Source organism: Lolium rigidum, chromosome 6, assembly GCF_022539505.1.
Source record: "Lolium rigidum isolate FL_2022 chromosome 6, APGP_CSIRO_Lrig_0.1, whole genome shotgun sequence".
NCBI classification, from domain to species: domain Eukaryota; kingdom Viridiplantae; phylum Streptophyta; class Magnoliopsida; order Poales; family Poaceae; genus Lolium; species Lolium rigidum.
This window is the reverse complement of record NC_061513.1, coordinates 35,166,579-35,174,040: the sequence shown is the minus strand read 5'-3', so window position 1 is coordinate 35,174,040 and position 7,462 is coordinate 35,166,579.

Sequence of the window (7,462 nt, the reverse complement as noted above, 5' to 3'; positions counted from 1 at the left end):
AGTCTCCATGTTCTTCTGCGGCCGGCAGCCGCAGTGCGCCCTTCCACGAGTTGGTTCGCAACACCTCGGGAGAGAACGTTTTTCTCCTACTGGTCGATAAACCTTGGTTTCTTACTGAGGGAAAACTTCCTGCTGTGCTCCTCATACCTTTCTCTTGGGGTTCCACTCAACGTTGCGTATAAATTCTCCTTCATCAACTCCGCGCTCAGCACGGACCGAATAGATCGTGCCGCTGCGTGCACTGTCTTGGCAGGTTGGACATGCATTACCAATATGTCCACCGGCCAACCCGAACGAACAAAACGGACCTTTGGGTCACCGTCTTGGATCGGCCCGCTGCAGATGCCTTAGGGTGTGTTTGGTAGGTTGACCGGACTCAAATCTTCCCACCTCAACCAAGTTTTAGCTGTTTGTTAGCCCGTCTCTACCCTCTCAACCCTGCCCAACTTGTGCAAAAAGGGACTCTCAGCCCTGCAGGATTGTGAAGCTCAAATCGAGCTTCACACCTCAGCCTGGTCGAGTTGGCCCGAGAAATCTTCTCACGCGTGTCCCTGGATAGTTTTTCGCCCCTCCAGCCACGGCCTCTTTTTCTCGATAAATCCTCCACATTTTCCTGACACACCTGGCCGAGCTGCCTCTCCATCCTTCGCAAATCCCGCCGCTGCTCTCTAATTGCGCGTAGTTAACACGTCCGTTGGGAACCCCAAGAGGAAGGTATGATGCGCACAGCAGCAAGTTTTCCCTCAGTAAGAAACCAAGGTTATCGAACCAGTAGGAGCCAAGAAGCACGTTGAAGGTTGATGGCGGCGGAGTGTAGTGTGGCGCAACACCAGGGATTCCGGCGCCAACGTGGAACTGCACAACACAATCACGATACTTTGCCCCAACGTAACGGTGAGGTTGTCAATCTCACCGGCTTGCTGAAAACAAAGGATTAGATGTATAGTGTGGATGATGATGATTGTTTCCAAAGAACGAGTAAAGAACAATTGCGAGTAGATTGTATTCCGGATGTAAAGAATAGGACCGGGGTCCACAGTTCACTAGTGGTGTCTCTCCCATAAGATAAACGAGATGTTGGGTGAACAAATTACAGTTGGGCAATTGACAAATAAATAAGGCATAACAATGCACATACATATATCATGATGAGTACTATGCGATTTAATCGAGGCATTACGACAAAGTACATAGAACCGCTATCCGGCATGCATCTATGCCTAAAAAGTCCACCTTCGGGTTATCATCCGAACCCCTCCAGGTATTAAGTTGTAAACAACGGACAATTGCATTAAGTATGGTGCGTAATGTAATCAACACAAATATCCTTAGACAAAGCATCGATGTTTTATCCCTAGTAGCAACAAGACATCCACAACCTTAGAACTTTCCGTCACTCGTCCCGCATTTAATGGAGACATGAACCCACTATCGAGCATAAATACTCCCTCTTGGAGTCACAAGTATCAACTTGGCCAGAGCCTCTACTAGCAACGGAGAGCATGCAAGAACATAAATAACATATATGATAGATTGATAATCAACTTTACATAGTATTCAATATTCATCGGATCCCAACAAACACAACATGTAGCATTTCAAATAGATGATCTTGATCATGATAGGCAGCTCACAAGATCTAACATGATAGCACAATGAGGAGAAGACAACCATCTAGCTACTTGCTATGGACCCATAGTCCAGGGGTGGACTACTCACACATCGATCCGGAGGCGATCATGGCGATGAAGAGACCTCCGGGAGATGATTCCCCTCTCCGGCAGGATGCCGGAGGCGATCTCCCGAATCCCCGAGATGGGATTGGCGCGGCGGCGTCTCCGGAAGGTTTTCCGTACCGTGGCTCTCGATGCTGGGGTTTTGGCGACGAAGACTTTAAGTAGGCGGAAGGGTATGTCGGGGGGCCACACGAGGGCCCCACACAACGGGCCGGCGCGGCCAAGGTCCGAGCCGCGCCGCCTAGTGTGTGGCCGCCTCGTGGCCCCACTTCATTTCCCTTTCGGTCTTCCGGAAGCTTCGTGGAAAAATAGGACCACAGGCGTTGATTTCGTCCAATTACGAGAATATTTCCTTACTAGGATTTCTGAAACCAAAAACAACGAGAAAACGAAGCAATCGGCTCTTCGGCATCTCGTCAATAGGTTAGTGCCGGAAAATGCATAATAATGACATATAATGTGTATAAAACATGTGAGTATCATCATAAAAGTAGCATGGAACATAAGAAATTATAGATACGTTTGGGACGTATCACTCTCTGCCCCCACGTTCATTTCTCCCTCTCAGCCGCCCTCCCTCAGCAGCCGCCCTCCTATGCACACCAGAGAAATCCGCATCTGGACCAAGGAGGTCGGGTGACCTAGGAGCACGTCTCCCCGTTCCTAGTAGGAGCCGCCGCGCCGAACGACGATGTCCACGTCTCCCACCGGCAGTAGGACGTCGACAACGTCCCCATCTGCAGCAAGCCGCTCCGTCCCGATGCACCTCTGATACGTCTCAAACGTATCTATAATTTTTTATGTTCCATGCTACTTTTATGATGATACACACATGTTTTATATGCACTTTATGTCATTATTATGCATTTTCCGGAACTAACCTATTAACAAGATGCCGAAGTGTCAGTTCCTGTTTTCTGCTGGTTTTGGTTTCAGAAATCCTAGTAAGGAAATATTCTCGGAATTGGAAGAAATCAACGCCCAGTATCTTATTTTTCCACGAAGCTTCCAGAACACCGGAGAGAGACCAGAGGGGAGCCAGGGGGCCCACACGCCAGGGCGGCGCGGCCAAGGGGTGGGGCGCGCCTGATGTCTACGCACGCTTCTATTCCTGTAGAGCCAGTGTTGGGCCTCCAAGAGCGGAGGTTTGTAGAAGCAGCCGACAAGTTTCCCTTAAGTGAATCACCCAAGGTTTATCGAACTCGGGGAGGTAGAGGTCAAAGATATCACTCTCAAGCAACCACCGCAATCATGATACAAGAAGTCTCTTGTGTCCCCAACACACCTAATACACTTGTCGGATGTATAGGTGCACTAGTTCGGCGAAGAGATAGTAAAACACGAGTTGGTATGAATGAATATGAGCAGTAGTAACGGCGCCGTGAAAATAGCGTGCTTGGCGTGCGATTGATGGTAGTAATATTGCAGGAAGTAAAGATGCAGTAAAAACGATGAAATAAGCGATGATTGCAGTATTTGGAAACAAGGCCTAGGGATCATACTTTCACTAGTGGACACTCTCAACATTGATCACATAATAAAACCACTCTACACTCTCTTGTTGGATGATGAACACCATTAATTGTGTAGGGCTACAAGAGCACCTCAATGCCGGAGTTAACAAGCTCCACAACATTCGATGTTCATATTTAAATAACCTTAGAGTGCATGATAGACCAACGCAATTATACCGAGTACTAACATAGCATGCACACTGTCACCGATAGACTATGAAAGGAGGAATAGATCAGATCAATACCATCATAGTAATATTTAACTTCATAATCTACAAGTAATAGTTAACTTCATAATCTACAAGAGATCACAATCATAAACTACGCCAAGTACTACATGATGCACACCTTTGTCACCATTACATCATGGAGGAGGAATAAGAGTACTTTAATAACATCACTAGAGTAGCATATAGATGAATAGTGATATAAAGCACATTGCAATCATAAAGGAATATAAATAAGCACTTCACTATGCTATTCGAATTACTCTCCGGCAAGATAACGAACACTAATTCATCATGTAGGCAAACCTTAAAGATATATTCCCAAGTACTAATAAACACCCCACGCCATCACTCGTGAGCATTCATAGGAGGTACTAACACACCACAATTTCATAGAGACATCCAACTCAAATCATAACTCGGTGAATAAGTATTACGTGAAATATAGCCTAAGAGACCCACACGGTGCACACACTCGTCACCTTTACACACGTGGGACAAGGAGTCTCCGGAGATCACATAAGTAAAATCCACTTGAATAGCATAACGACATCTAGATTACAAGCTCATCATATGGATCTCAATCATGTAAGGCAGCTCATGAGATCATTGTATTGAAGTACATGGGAGAGAAAGATGAACCACATAGCTACCGGTACAGCCCTTAGCCTCGATGGAGAACTACTCCCTCCTCATGGGAGACAGCAGCGGTGATGAAGATGGCGGTGGTGTTGATGGAGATGCCTTCCGGGGGCACTTCCCCGTCCCGGCGGCGTGCCGAAACGGGAGACTCCTGTCCCCCAGATCTTGGCTTCGCGATGGCGGCGGCTCTGGAAGGTTTCTCGTACCGTGGCTTATTCGTATCGAGGATTTAGGTCAGGGGGCTTCTTATAGGCGAAGAGGCGGAGTCGGAGGGGTGACGAGGCAGCCACACAACAGGGGGGGCGCCCCCCCTGGGCCGCGCCGGCCACATGTGTGGGCCCCCCAGGGCTCCCCTCTGGTGCCTCTCCGGTGTTCTGGAAGCTTCGTGGAATTATAAGATGCTGGGCGTTGATTTCGTCCAATTCCGAGAATATTTCCTTACTAGGATTTCTGAAACCAAAAACAGCAGAAAACAGGAACTGGCACTTCGGCATCTCGTCAATAGGTTAGTTCTGGAAAACGCATATAAATGATGTAAAGTGTGTATAAAACATGTGAGTATCATCATAAAAGTAGCATGGAACATAAGAAATTATAGATACGTTTGAGACGTATCAAGCATCCCCAAGCTTAGTTCCTACTCGCCCTCGAGTAGGTAAACGATAACAAAGATAATTTCTTAAGTGACATGCTATCATAATCTTGATCAATACTATTGTAAAGCATATGAGATGAATGAAGTGATTCAAAGCAATGGTAAAGACAATGATTAAACAACTGAATCATATAGCAAAGACTTTTCATGAATAATACTTTCAAGACAAGCATCAATAAGACTTGCATAAGAGTTACTCATAAAGCAATAGATTCAAAGTAGAAGGCATTGAAGCAACACAAAGGAAGATATAAGTTTCAGCGATTGCTTTCAACTTCAACATATTTATCTCATGGATAATTGTCAACACAAAGTAATATAACAAGTGCAATAGGTAAACATGTAAGAATCAATGCACACAGTTGATACAAGTGTTTGCTTCTAAGATAGAAGAAGTAGGTAGACTGACTCAACATAAAGTAAAAGAATGGCCCTTCGCAGAGGGAAGCATGGATGACTATTTTTGTGCTAGAGCTTTTCATTTTGAAAACATAGAAACAATTTTGTCAACGGTAGTAATAAAGCATATGTGTTATGTATAAGATATCCTATAATTTGCAAGCCTCTTGCATAGATTACCAATAGTGCTCGCACCTTGTCCTAATTAGCTTGGATTAACATGGATTATCATTGCATAACATATGTTTCAACCAAGTGTCACAAAGGGGTACCTCTATGCCGCCTTGTACAAAGGTCTAAGGAGAAAGCTCGCATTGGATTTCTCGCTTTTGATTATTCTCAACTTAGACATCCATACCGGGACAACATAGACAACGAGATAATGGACTCCTTTTTAATGCATAAGCATTCAACAACGAGATAATATTCTCATAAGAGATTGAGGATTAATTGTCCAAACTGAAACTTCCACCATGATTCATGGCTTTAGTTAGCGGCCCAATGTTCTTCTCTAACAATATGCATACTCAAACCATTTGATCATGAAAATCGCCCTTACTTCAGACAAGACGAACATGCATAGCAACTCACACGATATTCAACAAAGGTGTAATAGTTAATGGCGTCCCCAGAAACATGGTTACCGCTCAACAAACAACTTATAAGAAATAAGATACATAGCTACATATTCTTCACCACAATAGTTTTTAAGGCTATTTTCCCATGAGCTATATATTGTAAAGGCAAAGAATAGAATTTTAAAGGTAGCACTCAAGTAATTTACTTTGGAATGGCAGAGAAATACCATGTAGTAGGTAGGTATGGTGGACACAAATGGCATGGTTTTTGGCTCAAGGATTTGGATGCACGAGAAGAATTCCTCTCAATACAAGGCTAGGCTAGCAAGGTTGTTTGAAGCAAACTCAAGTATAAAACAGTGCATCAAAGCTCACATATGAACATATTGTAAGTATTATAATACTTTACATCGTCTCCTTGTTGTTCAAACACCTTAACCAGAAAATATCTAGACTCTAGAGAGACCAATCATGCAAACCAAATTTTAACAAGCTCTATGTAGTTCTTCATTAATAGGTGCAAAGTACATGATGCAAGAGCTTAAACATGATCTATATGAGCACAACGATTACCAAGTATCAAATTATTCAAGACATTATACCATTTACCACATGCAGCATTTTCTGTTTCCAACCATATAACAATGAACAAAGCAGTTTCAACCTTCGCCATGAACATTAAAAGTAAAGCTAAGAACACATGTGTTCATATGAAACAGCGGAGCGTGTCTCTCTCCCACACAAGCATGATGGATCAGATCTTATTCAAACACAAAACAAAAATAAAAGCACACAGACGCTCCAAGTAAAGTACATAAGATGTGACAGAATAAAAATATAATTTCACTAGAGGTGACCTGATAATTTGTCGATGAAGAAGGGGATGCCTTGGGCATCCCCAAGCTTAGATGCTTGAGTCTTCTTGAAATATGCAGGGATGAACCACGGGGGCATCCCCAAGCTTAGACTTTTCACTCTTCTTGATCATATTGTATCATCCTCCTCTCTTGACCCTTGAAAACTTCCTCCACATCAAACTCAAAACAAACTCATTAGAGGGTTAGTGCATAATCAAAAATTCATATGTTCAGAGGTGACACAATCATTCTTAACACTTCTGGACATTGCTCAAAGCTATTGGAAGTTAATGGAACAAAGAAATCCATCCAACACAGCAAAAGAGGCAATGCGAAATAAAAAGCAGAATCTGTCAAAACAGAACAGTCCGTAAAGATGAATTTTTTAGAGGCACCAGACTTGCTCAACTGAAAATGCTCAAATTGAATGAAAGTTGCGTACATATCTGAGGATCACTCACGTAAATTGGCAAATTTTTCTGAGTTACCTACAGAGAACCCTGCCCAAATTCGTGACAGCAAGAAATCTGTTTCTGCGCAGTAATCCAAATCTAGTATTGACTTTACTATCAAAGACTTTACTTGGCACAACAATGCAATAAAATAAAGATAAGGAGAGGTTGCTACAGTAGTAACAACTTCCAAGGCACAACAAAACAGTAGCAAAATAAAACATGGGTTATCTCCCAAGAAGTGCTTTCTTTATAGCCATTAAGATGGGCTCAGCAATTTTAATGATGCACTCGCAAGAAATAAGAGTTGATGCAAAAGAGAGCATCAAAAAGCAAATTAAAAAAACATTTAAGTCTAACCCACTTCCTATGAAAAGGAATCTTGTAAATAAACAAATTCAT